This window comes from Lepus europaeus, chromosome 12 (genome assembly GCF_033115175.1).
Source record: "Lepus europaeus isolate LE1 chromosome 12, mLepTim1.pri, whole genome shotgun sequence".
Lineage (NCBI taxonomy): Eukaryota > Metazoa > Chordata > Mammalia > Lagomorpha > Leporidae > Lepus > Lepus europaeus.
Window position 1 is genome coordinate 82,419,342 of NC_084838.1, and position 22,181 is coordinate 82,441,522.

Consider the following 22,181-nt stretch of genomic DNA (forward strand, 5'->3'; position numbering starts at 1 on the left):
GATCTCTCATCCACTGATTCATTTCCCAAATGGCTACAACAGCCAGGGCTGGTCAGACCCAAGTCAGAAGCCTGTGGTGTGGGAAAACTTAGATAATTTTAACTTCAACAGCTGAGAGCCACACCGCCCTCTCTCCATGTTGCCATGTTCATCTACCTGTCAATCAAGTGACCCCTCCCCGGAAGTACTTCCTCTTCCGCTTTTCTAAGCTCATAAAAAGCTGGTAAACTAGAAGCTGGAGTCTGCCTCCTCAGGGACTCAGGACGAGCTGAGTCAGGTATGGAAATTTCCCTTTACCTTCGTGGCCCAATCTCCCTATTTAAAGCCCTCATGTGTCTGCACCTAGAATATATATATTTTTTGCCGGCGCCGTGGCTCAACAGGCTAATCCTCCGCCTTGCGGCGCCGGCACACCGGGTTCTAGTTCCGGTCGGGGCGCCGGATTCTGTCCCGGTTGCCTCTCTTCCAGGCCAGCTCTCTGCTGTGGCCCGGGAGTGCAGTGGAGGATGGTCCAAGTGCTTGGGCTGCACCCGCATGGGAGACCAGGAGAAGCACCTGGCTCCTGCCATCGGAACAGCGCGGTGCGCCGGCTGCAGCGCGCCAACTGCGGCGGCCATTGGAGGGTGAACCAACGGCAAAAGGAAGACCTTTCTCTCTCTCTCTCACTGTCCACTCTGCCTGTCAAAAATAAAAAGAAAAAAAAATATATTTTTTGGACAGGCAGAGTTAGAGAGAGGGAGAGGGAGAGAGAGTTACAGAGGGAGAGGGAGAGAGAGTTACAGAGGGAGAGGGAGAGAGAGTTACAGAGAGAGAGGGAGAGAGAGAGTTACAGAGAGAGAGGGAGAGAAAGGTCTTACATCCACTGCCTCACTCCCCAAATGGCTGCAGCTGAGCTGATATGAGGCCAGGTGCTTCCTCCGGTCTCTCATGTGGGTGCCGGGGCCCACAGGCCATCTGCCTCTGCTTTCCCAGGTGCATTAGCAGGGAGCTGGATCAGAAATGGAGCAGCCGGGATTTGAATCGGCGCCCATATGGGATGCTGACATTGAGAGCTGGGGTTTTAGCCCACTGCACCACAGCACCGGTCCCTAGAATTCTTTATGTAAAAAGACAAGAATCTGAAAATTAATTTAGGTCCAACCTAGTTCCCAATACTTGGTCTCCCATGTGGGTTCAGGGGCCTAAGGACTTAGGCCATCTTCTGCTTTCCCAGGAGCATTAGCAGGGAGTTGTATCAGAAGTAGAGCAGCTGGAACTAGAAACCATGCCCATATGGGATGTCGGAGTCGCAGGCAGCGGCTTTACCTTCTGCGTCACAACGCCAGTCCCAGCAATGTGCCTTTTTTCCTGTTAGGTTCCCTCAGATTTCCTCACATTCATTCCATCCCCAAGCAATGGGAGGGAATTCATCTAAAATCTTTTTCAATTTCTGCAAATGGTAAAATGCATAATAAACTCAGATGAGTGTAACTTATAATGGTTAATTAGTCACAGCCAGCCCCAGTAACTAGTGATATCATGAAGTTGTGCTTTTCAAGGGAGAGCCTCAGGCACCCAATTTTTTCCCTCTGCAGTTCGTTGCACCTGCTCATCTTGGGTTCCACCTGAGCTCTGAAAGCAGATTTTTTTTTGTCCTAGAAACAGCTTGATGCAGAGCCCCAGTCTTCCCATATGACTGAGGTAAACTTGATGTGCTTTCTTGACTTTCTCATGAGCCCTGAAGTGGTGACTCCCTTGTCCACCCGTGACAAGGCCAAACACAGACCTTTTGTTTTCTTGTGCTTTGTCTTATGAATGAGTAGCTGAACTGTTTGTCCTCCTGAAACTAGACACACACAGGATAAGCATTTCCTTTTAAATGGATTGACTGAGACTTGTTCTGATTGCAAAGTCAATTCCAGCTATAAACTATCCCACCTAGAACTTGTCCACACTTACCCATGAGGGTGTAGGACAATGCCACCTTACTGACATTCTGGTCTCCCCAGCATGGGTGCTTGCCCATTGCAGTAGCCTGAATAAAATTGATCTCCCTCTTCAGGTTTTGTCTATGATGAGCCAATCAGTTCTAATAGAGAAACTTCCATTCCTTCTGGCTCACAAGGGAGAGACTGTGTGTGTGTGTGTGTGGTGTGAGAGAGAGGGAATGAGAATGTCTTAAAGGGAACATTGGATGGGAGAGGGAGTGGGAGATTGGAGGGTTGCGGGTGGGAAGGAAGTTATGGGGGGAAAAAGCCACTGTAATCCATAAGCTGTACTTTGGAAATTTATATTTGTTAAATAAAAGTTAAAGGGGAACATTGGTAGTTAACATGAGGAGCATAGTTCAAATTTTACAAAAGAAAAGTCCTAGGCTTTTGCTGATTGGGGTTACCATCTGCCATTTATGATTCATATGGAGGATCAAGACAGTTTTATGTCCAGGTATTTCTAGATTTCTTTTTCATTTTTGGAGGGATTATGTAATTAACATTTTCCATGTGTTGCTCCCAATACCTGTATAGTTGGGACCTGTTTATAATTGGTACACCATGAAACTAAGTCTCTATTAAGTGTCAATTCAAAGAAGGCCAGATTGACAAAAACAGAAATACAAACAAAAAAAATTGATTGCCAGCAAATCATAAATGGAGGTTCTCAAAGAACATTAAAGGGAATCTTTGTAAAACCTACTTCCCCTCCGTCCTTCTCTTAATCACCCAAGTATGTTTCAGCTGACTACTGTTTTCTCCTTCCATCTCTATATAGCCAATGGCACAATTGATGTTAAGTGTTTTGTCTCCCTCCCCCATTCCCTCCCTTGGCCTCCTTCCTCTCCTCTCCCCCCTCTCTCCCCCTCTCTCCCCCTATTCTCTATGGAAAATTTAGTCCTTGCTTGCTCACTTTCTTGGCTTTTTGGATCAAGGTGAGTGACAACTGGAAGAACCAGAATAGAACTGAATTTTGCTCTTGGAAGAAAAAAGGGAAGAGTGATTAAAGGAAAGTGTGTGTGTGTCTACACAGTTGAAATCATAAATTCTGACTCAGTGTGTTCTTTTTTTTTTTTTTTGACAGGCAGAGTTAGTGAGAGAGAGAGACAGAGAAAGGTCTCCCTTTGCCGTTGGTTCACCCTCCAATGGCTGCCGCGGCCGGTGCACTGCAGCCGGCGCACCGCGCTGATCCAAAGGCAGGAGCCAGTTGCTTCTCCTGGTCTCCCATGGGGTGCAGGGCCCAAGCACTTGGGCCATCCTCCACTGCACTCCCTGGCCACAGTAGAGAGCTGGAAGAGGGGCAACCGGGACAGAATCCGGCACCCCAACCGGGACTAGAACCTGGTGTGCCGGCGCCGCAAGGTGGAGGATTAGCCTATTGAGCCACGGCGCTGGCCGAGACTGACTCTGTTTTTAACAAAACTTTGCACAGAATAAATTTCTAGAAGCTATCTGAAATAGATTAACAGCTTCCAATTGTTCTTTTAAAGCAATGGATTGGTTTTTAAAAAATAAAGTCTTCAGTGAAATCTTAATAAACAAAACTGAAGGTTAGTTAAAGAGCAGGAACTTTGTGTGATCTGATAGACCCTGTTAGTAATTCCAGCTCCAGGAGAGTATATACTATTAATTTTTAAAATGAAAAATCATCATTGATTTTTGTCTTATAAAGGCAACATGCTTATTTGTGGAAAATTAAAAATAAATACAAAATGTGCTTGTAAAATTTACACTTAAAGTATCTAGGTGTGCTGTGCTTATTATCTCTGTAGCTGAAGATAAACTTGATTAGCAAACCTAACATTTTCTTGAATACTCACTGATCTTTAAATATGCCAATGTTTTTAATATGGAAATGCCTTGGGTTTTTGTTTCTGGTTCACAGAAGGAATTACTCTTCTTTATTAAGAAATCAGAGCTGACCTTATGTACTGCCATTAGCACATTAAACTCTGATCTCCAAGTTTATTAAAAAATGGACTTTCCTTTGAGGTTTTCCCCTTAGAGTTTTCTGTTATATGCCACATCAAAGGTAATGATCTTTCTCCTCATTTCTTACACCTGAGTAATTCTCTGACTCCATTGGATTCGGTTCATAAATACCCAAGCAAATGAATAATCCAAATGGTCTAATGAAATTGTGCTGCTTCCCACTTCCCCTGTCCGAAAGTGGAGCACCAGGCTTTGTGTCGGAGGGTGCAGTGTGGCAGAGGTGACCCGGCGCACCCCAAATCCTAGCACCAGACCTTCAGAGGTCTCCACACCGTATAAGGTGCTGTCATTCTGAATGAATTCAAAGAATATTTATCTTAATGGGTGAATTCTGTTTAGTCAATCTATTAAGTGAGCCTGGACGCTAATAAAATGGGGCTGAGACTGAGGTTTGAAATTAACTGTGAAATTAACTTATGCTCTTTATGCCTGACTCTCATTTGCCCAGATAAGTGAGAATTACACCCGTTTCCTAGGGAAAGAACAGTCTGGTCTGGGAGAGATAAGGGCGTTGATGACAGAAGGGGCCTGGAATGTCCAAGCAACCCTCTCTCTCCGCTTCCACCTCCAGCAGGCAGGCGGAGGGTCCATGCTCTACCGTGGTAAAGGCAAGCAACAAATTGCTTACTTGACTTTAAAAAGCGTGAAGCGTATTCTGCTTTATGTATTAAACTCTTGACCTGTGATAATTATCGCGTTGAACCATATCAATTACCATAACTGTAATTGCATTGCTTTTCATATTATCTAGAAAATCATGCACGTTAATAGTGAGCTTTTTATCTCTACTGAAGAACAATTACTTCTAAAAATTTATTATACTGTGAAAGTGGGTGCAAAAGAAATCCCAGCATTGAAGTACCATTTAAAGATTGTTTTTGGGAGAAATACATTAAGTTTCTTCATCAACAAGATCTTCTACTGCAGGAGTAATTTCGTATTATAGAAATGCAAATGCTCTTTCCTTCAGGATGAATGTGCTTATTTCTTGACTGATGATCAGCCTTTTTATCTGGCAGGGGTATGATAAGCCCAGTTTGACTACTTACACATTTTGTCTTACAAAGCTTTATAGTTCCTATGCTATTTCCTTTTGCCTGCAGGCTATAACAGCTTAAAATAATTATTTTAATATCTGGAATTGATAAGAACAGCCTAAAAAATACAGCATGGTTTGCATTATATCTCCACATAGAAGGTAATGGCTGTAATAAGACTGGACTCATATATGAATTAATCACATTGCCTGCTTCATCTTTCCAGTGAAATCTTCTCTATTTGAACAATGAGCACTGTGAATTTGTAGGTTGTAATTCCTTTTATATCAGTGGTGGTAATATGCTTATATGCTTGTTGAACAGATGACAACAATTTTTTGAAGACCATCATACTAAGGAGATATTGCTAAGGTTCTGGTTCTAAAATGGGTTTCTGCCTGTACTATGGCTTCCAGAGCCAGCTGCTGATATGTGTCTCTCTTTTCTTCTGCGTACATTTTTTTTTTTTGATGAAAGAATTATTTTTCTAAGAAACATTCTTTTCTTTGCAGCTCTTTTTCTCCTATGGATTCTTTTCAGAAAATTTCCCCCTCAACATTAATTTTTTTTAATCTCAAATCATCCTAAATATGTAATCAGTTGACTGATGGGCCTCCTTGGACAGTCTGATGGGTATCCAGGCTTTTGGTTGGAGTATCTCCCGTGTTAATCTCTCCTAGTCTCTAGCTTGGGATGGTTCAGTTTTCCCAGGAGACTATCCTCCAGTCTGTTGATTGAGAGCTGAGGACTGGTCATGGAGGGAGGGCTTGGCAAGGCCTCTGTTATGCATGTAGAATTTCACATAAGGTTCTGGTTCAAATAACTCTTTTGTGCCTGGTGTCCTTCTGTAGGGTCACATGCATTTTCCCCAAGGATGTACTGACCATCTTCTCCAGGTACTGCAGGGAGAGTTACTGTTAGTGTGGCCACCTGGGGTCTATCTTACTTATTATAATAGCTTCCAGGTATTCTTCCTTTCATCCTGTTGTTCCATCTGTGACTTCTGCTTTATCAGGGTCTCTAATTCTTGAGAATTATTTGTGTTATGTTAATTTGTTTCTTGGCTAAATGATTTTTTCCATTCTATCATTTTCTTATTATAATATACTGTGGTTCTGAGTAGTATGTATACCTCCTGGTTTTATAAAAATGGAGATTGTGGTTCTGCTTCTTATTCACATTGATGTTTTTGGAATTAATTTTAGAGCATAGATTGGAAAAGTTATCATTCTCAAGTTACAAAGCATTTATGTCTCAAGTCATTAATCCTTATAATACAATCATAAAGGGAAACTTTATTCATGCATTTGCTAGTTATTTATCATTACTGGGATGTTAGCTGATGCTTCTCTTTAATTATGAGATGTGTGTTTTTCTGTTGAAAATGAGAGAAACAGTATGCCAGAAAACAGTCTAGCTAAAGTAGCTATGGTTATATGAACATAGAAAATTCATTCCTGAGACACTTCTTAATACACTAACAAAACTGAAATGAACAATTACATAAGTAACTAAAAATTAGAATGAATTAATCATTTAAAAGGGTCTATTAAGCCTTAGGCTCAGAGACTAAAGAAAAGAAGGACTGAATTGTATATTTGTTGAAAAAAAAAGCCAGATATTATTAACCATCAGAACCTTTCTTACTCTTCCCCACAATTTCAGGGAATGTTTATTTTTTGCTGTTTTTGTCCAGTTCTCAGGATGCAGGGCTTCAGCCTGTGATGTTTTCCCCTACGGAAGGCTGCCCACTGCAACCAGATCTCATTTGTTTTCATATAGGTTATCGTATTTAAGCGATAAAAACAGCAGTTAGCTAACTCAGAAAGCAAAGAAATATTGCATTTTAAACATTTTTTCCAGAAATCAACTTGATTTCAGGTTGGGGCCCCAAACTTGGGGCAAGCAATTAAGCATTACTCAAACTTGCCCCTCCCAAGGTCCTGCAATCTTAGGCAGTGTCTACATGCTGGCAAGCCTCCTTAGGACATCTGTCCTCAGTGATTCTCCATGAGGACATCATTAGCTCATGGTCTCTTTAATCTGGTGACTCTAATGGGTTTGGGTGGTGCTTGGTACATGGTGATGTTTGGAATGTGTGGCATTCTCCTAACCTAAGATCAGCCTTCATTTTGTCCTGTGAGGTTCTTTCTTGTCAGTCATGTTACTGCCCTGGCGTTGTTAGGGAGCAGGCTACACATCACCCACTCTCTGGAGTTACAGACCTTTTCTCTTCAACTTTCGTTCCTCAAGCTATTTTCTTCTATAGGGGCTTGGGTCGTTCAGAAATAAAAACTGGAAAAGAATTTTACATAGGTAACTTTGAGGTCTAGCCTGCCCTACACTGTCTCCAAAGGATCAGTGTATTGACTTCTACCTTCTTGAATGGAAAGGAGGGAAATGGATGAACAAAACATAATTAGTAACTGAAAAATTATTCTGTCAGGTTATGAGCAATCAAATTTGTGGCATATCTGGAGGACCATGCATTCAGAGAAGCAGCAGCCTTAGAGATGACCAAGTCCAGGTTTCTCATTTTTCATGGGAGGGATCTCAGGGCCTTAGAGGTAAATGCCCTTGTGAAGGCTACAAGAACAATCCTTTCTATGCTGTTACTGTTTTTTTTGATTCCAAACTGCTGCTGGATCAGTCTCATCAATGCTTTTGGATTCAACATTGCTTGAATTTTAATTTCTTTGTGAGGCAGCATTTGGAACCAAAGACTTATTTTACACAGTGCCTAAAACACTGGACTTTAAGTGGTCATTAAACAACAATAGAACATTAGTGTTTTCTGATGCTAGGGAAATAAGAAATACAGATGGGCATAGATCTGGATTTGACAGTAACCTTTCCTGGCTCTGAGTGTGCCATTAATTTGCTGAAAATAGGAGACAGTGCCATTATCGACTTCTTTCACGAAGTGGATAAAAGTCTGCATTTGGCACTTAGACCACGTGACTTAGAAAGAATTGAATTCTAGCTCCACCACTATTAAAAGTGTTATTACGGCCAGTCACTCTAAGACTCATTGGTCTTAAGTACCCTCGTCTGTAAAATGAGCTGAGTGACACTCCTGCGTGCATGCTTTTCAGCACAAGTATAAAAATTATGTGAACTCATGTCATTAATTAGTGAACGTATCCAACAAATATTTTCACCATGTCTATTGCATCCGTAGTATGTTAGGTACAGTTAGTACAGGAGTGAACAAAACCACTTTTACTCTTTCCCTGGTAAAGGCATTAATCACAAAAATAGATCTGTAATAGGTGTGGAAAGAGCTCTGATAAAGTAACTACTGTAGTAAAGTAGAATGATGGTGAGGCTCCATGAGGAGGTGACCTTGAAACTAAGGCACGAAGGGCGAATAAGAAGTTACCATGGATAGAACGATGGGAAGAGTATTCTAGGCACAGGAAATGGCAGGTGCAAAGGCTCTGAAGGGGTCACTAAGTAGGGTAGTGCAAGTGGAGCACAGGGAAAGACAAAGGTAGAGCTGTAGGCAGGGGCCACATTATGCTGGCCTTGCATGTAGGAGTTCTTTGTAACCTTGTTTAGAGTTATGTATTAAATAAGAGTCAGCAATGCTCTAAGTGAGGCTTAAGACATCATGCATGCATGTTTTTCTGTTTGGGAGGTAGTTATTACTAATGCTCAGGGTCTTTGGTTCACTTAACAGTATCAAAGAATGGTTGTGCCTCTAGGCTCTGGAGCCAATGGCCTGTGTTTGAATTTTGGCTCTCACGATGTTTAGCTATATGATCTCGGACTGCTACTTCACATTCTTGGGCCTCAGTTTTCTCTCTGAAAAATGGCATACACTCAGAGAGCTGTTGTTTGAGTTAGAATATAAAAATATTCTAAAGAGAGCCTGGAGCATGAGAAGCATCCGGTATGTGATCAATTATTATTCTATGTTTGGACTGAACTGAAGTTGATAGGAGCCTGACTTTCAGATGAATGGTGCAAGTGTTTCATTTGTTTGAAAATACGTCTTGCATGGCATCTTTGTGGTGAGGAGGGAAGAGTTGAGTTTGGGATCAGAAGCTTTGGGGTTATATGGGATTAACTTCTACATCTTCATGTCTTCATCTGTAATCTGTGAAAACTCATCCTCTCTTCCTATTACTATTTTCATCAGTTTTATGCTCAATGCTATTTTCCAAAAACCTATATTTAATGTGGAGAAAGAAGTCTCGTTAAGAATATGGAGAAGTTTCCATCCCTGTAAACTGATAGTACATTTGAGCTCATTCAGCCTCTGAATGCATTTGCTATCCTTGGTCTGGAAGGTAGCCATGGTTTGGGAAAACTGGAACAAAGAAGAGAACCATGTTACATTGATAAAGACCTTTTCTTTTCCTCACTGGAAAACACTGTTTTGTCATCCTGTTGGTTTCACAGAATAGTCTCACTTTTTCCTACTTCACAAGTCCTTTTTATTTTTCCTTGTATTTAGATTCTGCCTTAATTGCATGATTTCACTTTCCTTGTGAAAACCCAGCCTTCAGAGTTGGAAATAAGAATGGTGATTGTTTCCTTATAATTGCATTATGGCCTTCTCCTAAGTCCTGTGCTAATTGGTAGGATCTCCATGTGGCCTGCTTCCTTCCTAGGTGTTAGATTACAGCAACTTGGTGTGAGAGATGTCAAATGGGACTCATCTGTGGGGGAATTATGTCTTGGCAGGGGATAATTTAAGTCTCTAAAAACTAATTTTTATGTGTTGTCAGAGAGGAAGTCCAAGGGAAAAAAGGTAGAGGAAAAAAGTTTTGCAAAATGCTCTTTTGTTGCTTCAACAATTCCATGCCTTTCTGAGGAGAAGCAGGTAGGGATCTTTTTTAGAAATTAGGAGAATGATGACCTCATCTGTAGAGCTTCATTTACCCAGAGTCACTTAGCCAGCATATGAGAGAGCTGGGCCTTGAATCCTGGTCTTTCCATATTTGAAGTAACGCAATTGTGGGTTATCAAGAAGGAATTAGATTCTCTGATTGCTAATCCTCTTCTCCCTGGCTTTCATTTTCATGACATTGCCTATACACTGGATTTAAAATAAGTAAGAAATGTGGTGGGGCATTTTGAGTCCAGAGGACTCTACTACTGCTGTGTGCTATTCTCAGTGATTCATAGCCAGGGGTGTGAACCATCAGACAAGGAACTTCTTGTCTGATGAATTGAGCTACAGGGAGTTTGCATTGGAGATCAGGGAGTTTGTGCCAGATCTATTAGGTTCTAGGGAAAAAACTTAAACTACAAATCAATGAGTCAATGTACAGCTCTTTCTAAATGTGTGATAGTCCAGCCCTCAGACCATGTTCTGATCCCTGATCAAAGTGATTAGTGGCAGTTATTCCACACAGGCCCATGGTTGTATTACATCTTTAATCTTATCAAAGGAGTGGGAGCAAACTGGGAAGCCTCATATCTTCCTGCTTTAAAGATAGCATTCAAGATTGTTAATCCTTGAGGCAGGAGACCACCTCAACAGCAGAGGTAGCTGTGGATATAATCAGAGCTCTAGGGGACAACACATGATAAAATGAGTTGACTTAGACATTGTTAAAGATTTATTTGAGAGAGTTTCAGAGAGGGAGAAAGAAGGAAAAGGAGAAAGGGAGAAATGGAGACAGGGAGGGAGAGAGGGAGAGAGATCTTCTATCTGTGGTTAGATCCCCAATTGGCAGCAACAGCCAGGTCTAGGCCAGGCAGAAGCCAGGAGCCAGGAACTCTATCCAAGTCTCTCCTGTGAGTGACAGGGGCTCAAACCTTTGGGCCATCATCTGCTGCTTTCCCAGGCAATTAGCAGGGAGCTGGATTGGAAGCAGAGCAGCTGGGATTTGAAGTGGTGCTCTAATTTGGGACACCATCATCTCAAGCAGTAATTTAACCTGTTGAGCCTCAAAGCCAGCCACAGAAAAGCCATTCTAACATTCCTATAGGAATTGTGAATTGGGTTGGAATAAATCTGGAATATCATTTCACAGGTAGGAAAATGGAGGCCCATGCTGATAAAGTGACATACCAAGATCACATGCCAATTGATGGCAAAGCATATCATCCAGAGTTAATTCTCCTTCAGTGCTTTTTCTGTGCATGGGAACTCTAAGCACTGGTTCTCAATTTTGACCTGCAAACTGCAGCCACCTTGGGAACTTAAAAAATAGCAATAGGGGTAGAGAAGGGGGAGTCCCCAACAAGGTTTCTGATTTAATTGGTATGGAGTGTGTGACCTGGGGTGTCCGGGGCTTTTAAAGCTCCTCAGGTAATTCTAATATGCAGTAAAGTTTGAGAAACTTACACTGTGGGTTCTCAACCCCAGCACATATTAAAGTCCCCATGAGAGTTTTAAGGAAGTAAATTTATTATGCCTGGAGCCCCACCCCAACTTACACCAATCTGCATCTCTGGAGAGAAAATCAAAAGAGATGGAGGAGGAAGTATCTTTTCTTGGACCATTTCTCTTTCATTGTCTTGTTTGATCAGAAAGTCTTTACTTTGAAAGTTTTATCTACATTAGAACTGCCGCGGCCATATGTTGTAGGCTTTCAAAAAGATCAGGACTGCTTGATCTCAGCAGCAAATGATCTTCTGCCTGCATTTTATGCTAGGAATGTTATTACTTGTGTGGGGCTGTTAAAAATTAATGAGAAAGGAGAACGGAGCACTTCAAACTTATAGAATCCTCTGGATATGAATGTGTCCGTTCCCAAGGGAATCAGTATTTGCTGGGGTTTCGCTGCCTGCCCTCCAAATTCCAGATGTTGCCAATGGGATGGAGCGAAGAGGTGGGACCTTTCAGAGGTGTTGATTTTAGGAGGGTCCTCCCTCATGAATGGGATTAGGGCTCTTATAAGAAGCTTTACACAGCATTTGAGTAGCTTGCTCTCACCCTCGGTTTTGTTGGAACACAGTAAGAGGGCCCACATCAGATGCTGGCACATTGGTTTGTGGATGTCCCATTACATTATTATCCAATCTCAGGTATTCTATTACAGCAGCACAAACAGATTAAAATGCTGTTTATACTGATTCAGTGAGAAGCTGGGAAGCTTTTAAAAACGGATTCTTTGGTCTCATCCTTTCACTATGAGTATATGTCAACAAGTTCATGGAAAGCACAATTAAAAAATGTCAATTTTGATGCAGAAAATTTTGAAGCCCATGCATATAAAAATTTACAATAAGTTCATGGAAAATGCTTATTGTGTAGAAAATGTGCATGGATTTCAAAAATTTTTGCAACCCAAATAAATTTAAGTTCCCTTGTATTCTTATTAAATCAGTCAGTTGTGCGCCTTAGGCTCTGATGTTTTTAGGAAGTTCCCTATGTTCAATCAGGAGTTGGAGAAGCATTAAAACCTAGTGGATGGGGCAGGCATTGTGGTACAATGGGCTAAACCATAGTTTGTAATGCCTACCTTCCATGTGAGAGTGTCTGGGATGAAGTATTGACTCCACTTCTGATCCAGTTTCTTTTTTTTTTTTTTTTTTTTTGACAGGCAGAGTGGATAGTGAGAGAGAGAGACAGAGAGAAAGGTCTTCCTTTTTGCCGTTGGTTCACCCTCCAATGGCTGCTGCGGCCAGCGCATTGCGCTGATCCGAAGCCAGGAGCCAGGTGCTTCTCTTGGTCTCCCATGCGGGTGCAGAGCCCAAGGACTTGGGCCATCCTCCACTGCCTTCCCGGGCCATAGCAGAGAGCTGGCCTGGAAGAGGGGCAACCGGGACTAGAACCTGGTGTGCCGGCGCCGCAAGGTGGAGGATTAGCCTGTTAAGCCACGGTGCCGGCCCCTGATCCAGTTTCTTGCTCATGTGCCTGGGAGGCAGCAGATGATGAATCAAGTAATTGGATTTCTGCCATCTATCTGGGAGATCCAGATGGAGTTAGTTTCCTGGCTTCAATCTAGCCCAGCCCTGGCTGTTGTAACATTTGGGGAGTGAACCAGCAGATGGAATATCTTTCTTTCTTTTTCCCTATCTCTCCAACATTCTACCTTTTAAATAAATAGATCTTTTAAAAAAGGGCTAGTGGGTGCTAGCACCTCAGCCACATTCGGGCTTGAGTGATGATTTCCTGGTACACTTGTTTAGCATGGAAAGATACCTGTGCTGTAGGCAAAGCCAAAATTAACTATTGGGATTGCATCAAATTGAGAAGTTTCTGTACTGCAAAAGAAACAGTCAGGAGAGTGAAGAGGCAACCGACAGAATGGGAAAAAATATTTGTGAACTATGCAACAGATAAAGTGTTAATAACCAGAATCTACAAAGAGATCAAGAAACTCCACAATATCAAAACAACCCACTTAAGAGATGGACCAAGGACCTCAATAGACATTTTTCAACAGAGGAAATCCAAATGGCCAACAGGCACATGAAAAAATGTTCAGGATCACTAGCAATCAGGGAAATGCAAATCAAAACCACAATGAGGTTTCACCTCACCCTGGTGAGAATGGCTCACATTCAGAAATCTACCAACAACAGATGCTGGTGAGGATGTGGGGTAAAAGGGACACTAACCCACTGTTGGTGGGAATGTAAAGTGGTAAAGCCACTATGGAAGTCAGTCTGGAGATTCCTCAGAAACCTGAATATAGCCTTACCACATGACCCAGCCATCCCACTCCTTGGAATTTACCCAAAGGAAATTAAATTGGCAAACAAAAAAGCTGTCTTCACCTTAATGTTTATTGCAGCTCAATTCACAATAGCTAAGACCTGGAATCAACCCAAATGCCCATCAACAGTAGACTGGATAAAGAAATTATGGGACATGGACTCTATAGAATACTATACAGCAGTAAAAAACAATGAAATCTGGCCATTTGCAACAAGATGGAGGAATCTGGAAAACATTATACTGAGTGAAATAAGCCAGTCCCAAAGGGACAAATATCATATGTTCTCCCTGATCGGTGACAACTAACCAAGCACCAAAAAGGAAACCTGTTAAGTGAAATGGACACTATGAGAAACGGTGACTTGATCAGCCCTTGCCCTGACTGTTGATATACAACTTAATACTTTATCCCTTTTAGTGTTTTTTTTTGTTTGTTCTACTTAATACTATTGGTTGAATTCTGTAATTAATACAGTTATTCTTCAGTGTTGAAACTTAACTGAAAAGTGATCCCTGTTAAATATAAGAGTGGGAATAAGAGTGGGAAGAGATGTACAATTTGGGACATGCTCAATCAGACTTGCCCCAAATGATGGAGTTAGAAATGTGCCAGGGATTTCCAATACAGTCCCATCAAGGTGGCATGTACCAATGCCATCTCACTAGTCCAGGTGATCAATTTCTGTTCTCAATTGATCATAATGATAGGACTAAGAGTCAAAGGGATCACATAAACTAGTGTCTGAAAATACTGATAGAATAAAAAAGGGAGAGAGAGTGATCCATCATGGGAAGCAGGATACACAGGAGACTCATAGAATGGCGGATGTCCTAAACAGCACTCTGTCCTCAGAATCAGCCTTTAAAGCATTTGGATCCGGCTGAAAAGCCAATGAGAGTATTTCAGGCATGGAAAGCCAAGACACTCTGGAAAAAAAAAATGACCTAAATGAAAGATCTCCGCGAGTGAGATCCCAGTGGAAAGAACAGGTCATCAAAGAAGGAGGTACCTTTCTCTGAAGGGAGGAGAGAACTTCCACTTTGACTATGACCTTGTCTAAATATGATCAGAGTTGGTGAACTCAAAAGGCTTCCACAGCCTTAGCAACTCATGACAAGAGCCTAGGGTGATTACTGACACCATAAACAAGAGTGTCAATTTGTTAAGTCAACAACAGGAGTCACTGTGCACTTATTCCTCATGTAGGATCTCTGTCCTTAATGTGCTGTACATTGTGATTTAATGCTATAACTAGTACTCAAGCAATATTTTTCACTTTGTGTTTCTGTGTTGGTGTAAACTGTTGAAAGCTTTACTTAATATATGCTAAATTGATCTGTGTATAAAGATAATTGAAAATGATTCTTGGGCTGGCGCTGTGGCTCAACAGGCTAATCTTCTGCCTTGCGGCGCCGGCACACCGGGTTCTAGTCCCGGTCAGGGCGCCGGATTCTGTCCCGGTTGCCCCTCTTCCAGGCCAGCTCTCTGCTGTGGCCAGGGAGTGCAGTGGAGGAGGGCCCAAGGATAAACACCTGGCTGCTGCAATTGGATTAGCGCGGTGCGCCGGCTGCAGCGTGCCGACAGCGGCGGCCATTGGAGGGTGAACCAACTGCAAAGGAAGACCTTTCTTTCTGAATCTCTCTCTCTCACTGTCCACTCTGCCTGTCAAAAATTTAAAAAAAAAAAAAAAAAAAGAAAATGAATCTTGATGTGAATGGAACGGGAGAGGGGAGGGTTGCGGGTGGGAGGGAGATTATGGGGGGAAAAGCCATTGTAATCCATATGCTGTACTTTGGAAATTCATATTCATTAAATTAAGGTTAAAAGAAAAAAAAAAAGATACCTGTGTTGTTCTTGAGTCTCTAGTCAGAAGTCGTTCAGTGTTCCATCAGCATGTGGCCATATTATTCTGCCTATTGCTCTTGGGTTCTTGAAGTAAATGTAGAAATAATGTGCTCTCTCTACCTCCCCCACTTTGGCCTTTAGTCCCAGAAATCCAAAGTTGGAGATAAAAGCAAGTCATGTCAGCCGGCGCCGTGGCTTAACAGGCTAATCCTCCACCTTGCGGCGCCGGCACACCGGGTTCTAGTCCCGGTTGGGGTGCCGGATTATATCCCGGTTGCCCGTCTTCCAGACCAGCTCTCTGCTATGGCCCGGGAAGGCAGTGGAGGATGGCCCAAGTCCTTGGGCCCTGCACCCGCATGGGAGACCAGGAGAAGCACCTGGCTCCTGGCTTCGGATCAGCGAGATGCGCCGGCCGCGGCGGCCCTTGGAGGGTGAACCAACGGCAAAAAGGAAGACCTTTCTCTCTGTCTCTCTCTCTCACTATCCACTCTGTCTGTCAAAAAAAAAAAAAAAAAAAAAAAGTCATGTCAAGGTGCTCATCAGAGTTTGGGAAAAGGCTGTGAGGAAGACCACAGGAGTTCAAATCTACCCACCCTGGCTGTCTGGGTGTTTGATCATCGCACACTTTGGGTTTTATAAAAATGATCATATTAAATGCAGGTAAGAAGCTGAGAGCCTTGCAGTAGAAGGAATCTGAAGAGGATAATCGGGAAGGAGCTAGGAGGCACCAGTCGTTGGCAGAAACCTGGCATCCTTTTAGCCTCCACAACATGGCTTTTCTACCTTTCATAAAGCAGGCTGAAAACGCCCAGGTATTTAGGTTAGTCTCAGTCTTCCTGAATCTGGCCAAAATGGAAATGTGCTTTGTGGTGTTTAAGAATTCCATTATGATGGCATTGTAGGAAAATATGAAGCCAAAGGGAGAGAGGAACGTCTTATGGAGGCTTCCCCTGGCTTTCTGTCTCATGGTGTACAAAACGCAAATGGAGACTGGGGCAGGAATCTGCTTGGTCATCCGTTCATTCCTCATACTTCCTTAGTTCTGACTGCTTCTCTTGCGAATCTTTTCTCTTCAGCTGAATTAAGCACCATTTCCCCTATTCACACTGTTGCCCTTGTAAGTCTGTCTGTCTTCCCACTCTTTCTTTCTTTCTTTTTTTTTTTTTTTTTTTGCTAAGGCCTCTTTGGTAGGACCATGCTTGTTCACTTTTTTCACTTTGTAGTTGACACAACTCTAAAAAAATTGTTAGCATCAACTATGTAAAGAAAAGTGTGACTTAAAATTTTATAGGAAAATGGAAGTAAAAGATTAGTTTGTGGAATAAATCCTGAACTCCATCCACAGTTTGTTCATAAACATTTTCCATGGACTTTTAGAAGTTCCTTCAGATGCATGGACTTCAAATTTTTTTCACCAAACTAAACATTTTTAAAAAATATTTTTTAAAAAAGATTTATTTACTTGAAAATCAAAATTACACAGAGAATAGGAGAGGCAGAGAGAGAGGTCTTCCATCCGATGGTTCACTCCCCAGATGGCTACAATGGCCAGAGCTCTGCTGATCCAAAGCCTTGAGCTTCTTCCAGGTCTCCCATGCGGGTGCAGGGGCCCAAGGACTTGGGCCATCTTCTTTTGCTTTCCCAGGCCATAACAGAGAGCTGGATTGGAAGTGGAGCAGCCAAGACTTGAACTGGTGCCCATATGGGATGCTGGCACTGCAGGCGGCAGCTTTACTTGCCACACCACCATGCCAGCCCCAAAAAACAGGATGTTGAACATTTTTTTCATATACTTAACTTTTTATAAATAGATTTATTTATTTGAAAGGCAGAATCTCTCTCTCTGTCTCTTGTCTCTCTCTCTCTCTCTGTGTGTGTGTGTGTGTGAGAGAGAGAGAGAGAGAGGGAGAGCAAGCAAGCGAGCACTATCTATGGATTTTCAGTCCACTGGTTCAATCCCCAAATGGCTACAACAACCAGGGCTGGGCCGGGATGAAGCCAGGAGCCTTGAACTCCATCTGAGTCTCCCTCCTATGTGGGTGGCAGGGGCCCACGTAATTGGGTCATTATCCACTGATTTCCCAGGTACATTTGCAGAGAGTTGGATCAGAAGTGGAATAGCCAGATTTGATCCTGTGCTCCAATATGAGATGACGGTATTGTAGGGTGGGGGTTTTACCTGCCGCACCTTGGTGTCAGCCCCTAAACTTTTAATTCTATTTTCCAACAAAACTTTTGAAGAACACTTGTAAATGATAGAAAGAGCCCTTCTGGTTTCCTTCTCCCTTTTTCTTGATTGGATATTTGAAGCATTCCTTCCTCAGGTTCTCTAAGTTACACTTCAAAAATGCAAAAGTCCTTGTGGAAGACATTTGGAGCTGTGCAGGAGGCGTGTGTGTATATGTTCTTCCCTGCTGAAACTGCAGAGTTGAGGGGACAGCTGTGGAGCTCAGCTCTCCCACTTGCCTGACCTCAGTGACTCCTGAAACATCTAAATCGTGTGGACTGAAGATGGGGGAACTGACTTAAGCAGGGTCACAAAAGAAAAACCCTCACTGTTTCAAGAGCAGAAGAAGGAAGCGCCTCATCTCTCTGTGCCTGGCTCTTAGCAGACACGCAGTAAATACTTGTTGAGTGAACTTGTCTGACACAACCCAAGACGGCTTCAGTTCATGCTGACTTCAGGAGTTTTTAATGTGCAGCTTGGCTCAATTTCTGTTGCCTTCCTAGCATGACGGAGACACTATTAAGTTGAGACGATTCATTAGTCATTGCCAGAACAGTTTTATTGGGATGACTATTACTGTGTGTTTAACTTCTCAGCTCCCCATAGCATTTTATTGCTGATTATTGTTCCACCAATCCATTCAACAGTGATGGAGTTGTACTCAGTTTGAGCAAGGGCCAATCTATTCAGCTAGCTGCATGCCCAATGAGCCCCTGGCTGAAATCCCCACAGAGACCCTCCTAAGTTATAAGAGGACCTTTAATTATGTGGTGCTAATAGAGATCACACAGATTTTTCCTTTGACATTTTCACTAGACGAGTATTATAGACATCTGTGATTACAACTGTGTATAAAACTTACTAGTGTGAGTATAATTGAAACATGTTTCAAGAGACCAATGTCCAGGAAATTACTGAGATTTTTAGAATAGAAAGAAGTGATGACAAGTATCTAGGACTTTCAAGTTTACATCTAGAACCAACAGAAATCAGTTATTTAAACACATTATTCTTTTTGTTTTGATCCTGAAAAAATACTATAAATTCTTCTAAGATATATTCAAATATAGATAAGGAAGGCAAATGTCTATGAAATACAGTTATAAGCCAAGATTTTGAATTGCTTCAAATTGTTATGTGTATGTATCATTTTATGAAATTAGGATTTTTGATCAATATGATTTAGTGTGCTATTCTCAGAAATTTTTTGTACAAATAGAAGAAATATTTCTTTCTGGACTGATGAAAGCTTATTTGGGGCCCTGATATGATACATAAAAGTATACTATTAATGCAGAACTTGCTCTTCCTGCATCTCCACTTCATAGTTTCCTTGTCCTCACATACTGTCCTGGCAGGAGCATCTTTCTGAAACTTCTGGGCTCTGTATGGATGGAAAAGTATTGCCTTACTGTGCAGAGTTTAGAAAATAATTCTAGAGAGTAGAAATGGACTCCTTTTCCTCCCTGAAAGACAATAGGTAAAACTTCACTCATCTCCTCTGCCTTAGAACTCTCTTAATTCAATAGCTGTGGTATGACTGACAGAACAGTCTAATTTTAAACTACTGTATTTGTTTAATCCTTAGCTTTGATTCTAAGGGAGAAGCTCAGGAAATGTGTTGCTAGTTACTGTAAAATCCCAACAGACAACAGGTGGAGAGTGTAAATGTGTGCACCAGGGCTTGTTATTAGCCTAATGTGCAAGAACAGTTCAACACATCCAAAATAGCAGACATCACATGGTAACCACCCTGCTGTGAAATATCTTTGTTATGCTTTTTTAGGAGAAAGGATTGATTTTTAACATCTAACAAAATATTTTACACATAGGAGTTATTCAATAAGTGGCTGAGGCCTAAATTAAGGATAACTTATTTAATCTCCAATTTTTAGAGTCTGAGGCAGGTATGACTCATAATTCTATGGCATGAGTTAGAAGAGCAGTAACATTCTAGGCATTTGTAGAGTGGAAAGGGCATAGAATGAGAAGTCTTATGGTCTGGGCTGCAGTTCTGCGTTGGCATGAATGAGGTGCTATGACATCAAAGCATACAGAGGCTAAATTATTTGCCCAGGCATTTTATCCATCAAATGAGGAGGTTCAACTAGGTGATCTAGGACCGCTTTCAGCTGGTGCATTCCACGAGCATCCATGATCTATGCTGTTGTCGATTGTGTACTGCCCATAATGCACGTGTGTGAATTCAGCTGCAGAGACCGACCTGTGATTTGTGCTCCCCTGTTCGCATTCTGATCAATAGACCTTTTCCCCAGCCACAGGACTCTACACTGTGCTTTGCAAACTCTCTCTCATGTGAAATCTTACTTGGAATAAAAGTGGGTTTCTGTGTTCTGGCTGATGGCTCCTAGCAAAGCATTTACTGTTCTGCTTTTCAGCCTTGGTGATTAGCAATTATGTTCCTGTGAAACTGCCTATGGTTGGATTCTACATAGCAGACGGGCCTATCATCTATTTGTTACTTTGGCCTATTAGGAATTTATTTTGTTAGGCTATCATTTATCTCTTCAAAAATATACATTATGATAATGAATAAAATGAGGGGTATTTGGCACTTCTAAATATACTATATTTAAAACAGAATGTAGGCCAGCGCCACAGCTCTCTTGGCTAATCCTCCACCTGCGGCACCGGCACCCGGGTTCTAGTCCAGGTTGGGGTGCCAGATTCTGTCCCGGTTGCTCCTCTTCCAGTCCTGCTCTCTGCTGTGGCCCGGGAGTACAGTGGAGGATGGCCCAAGTGCTCGGGTTCCTGCACCTGCATGGGAGACCAGGAGGAAGCACCTGGCTCCTGGCTTCGGATTGGTGCAGCGCACCGGCTGTAGCGGCCATTTGGGTGGTGAAACAACAGAAGGAAGACCGTTCTCTCTGTCTCTCACTGTCTAACTCTGCCTGTCAAAAAAAAAAAAAAAAAACCCAGAATGTAATATTTTCATCCATGGTGTCTTAGACAAAAATCTTTTGTCTTACATCTTCCTGATACAGAACATTCTGTAGTATGTCTGCATTTCTCCTCAATTTCACATCTATTTACTCTTGTTTCATCTCCTTCTGCTTAAGTGTCATTTTCTCTTCCTTTTTTTTTTGAAGATTTATTTTATTTACTTGAAATAGTTACAGAAAGAGAAGGAGAGACAGAGAAAAATATCTTTCATCTGTTGGTTCACTCCCCAAATGGCCACAATGGTCAGGGCTGAGCCAGGTCAAGGCCACGAGCCAGGAGTTTAATCCGGGTATCCCATGTGGGTGACAGGAGCCTAAATACCCAGGCTACATTCTGCTGTTTTTCCCAGGCCATTAGCAGGAAAGTGGATCAGATATGGAGCAACCAGGACACAAATGGGCACCCATATGGGATGGTATGGTGGCAGGTGGCAACTTTACCTGCTATACCACAACAATAATACTGGTCCCATGTGTCATTTTCTTTTTTTCTTATTTATTTACTTATTTATTTGAAAGTCAGAGTTACAGAGAGGAGAGGCAGAGAGCGAGAGAGAGAGAGAGAGGTCTTCATCTGTTGGTTCATTCCCCAGTTGACCGGCAATGTCTAGAGCTGTGCCAATCCAAATCCAGGAGCTGCTTCTGGCTTTACCTGCTCTGCCACAGTGCTGCCCCCCCACCATGTGTCATTTTCTGAATCCAAACTCTTGAAAAGCACATAGGTCCAACTGTAGGCACTTGGTTGAGAAGGTTTTTGTCAATGTCATGAGTTGAATGGTGAAGGTCCCCTTTACAGATTGAACTTAAACTTCAGTGTCAATAAAAAGCACCAGAGATATCTGTTAGGAGTAATTTAATGGCTTGTTCGATGGGGACATGGTACAAGGTGGCCAGAAACAACTACTGTATGTTCCCTGTATGGTTCAGTTTTCTACTTCTGTCCTGGGGCAATGTGTTGTATTCATGGTTCTTTTAGACTGGATACATTTTTAGCTTTCATAGAGAGGCATCATTATCTCTTGAAAGCACTCCTTTTCCTTAGGTGATTTCTTGGGTGCTAAACTTGGAGAACCACTTCTGACTAAACTTCCTGAACCACTTCTGATACTCTGAAAGAGTATCACACTTAGCTTCAAACTTTTTAAAGCTTCCTAACAAAATGTCTGTAATAAAGGAATATGTAGATTTTTGTGTTCAGTGTTTGCAACATCCTTAGCAGAATGATACAAGGATAAATTGATAAAAGGAGGAAAGCAGATACATTTAATATTCAATACATAATATATCTCAGATTTAATAAATGCTTCTGAGGGCTTCATGCATTGAATGATTACTTCATTCTCTGAAAATTAATACCCAGCTTCTTTCATGGGCAGGTGCTCAGAAACAACCTCATTAGACTGCTTGACTGGAATGGTTTTCCTTACCTCTAAGTTCATGTGAACATTTTGAAAGAATTTTTGAACCGTGGTCTCAGGTCATCAATGTCAAATCCCCTAAATTAGAGTAAAAAAAAATGC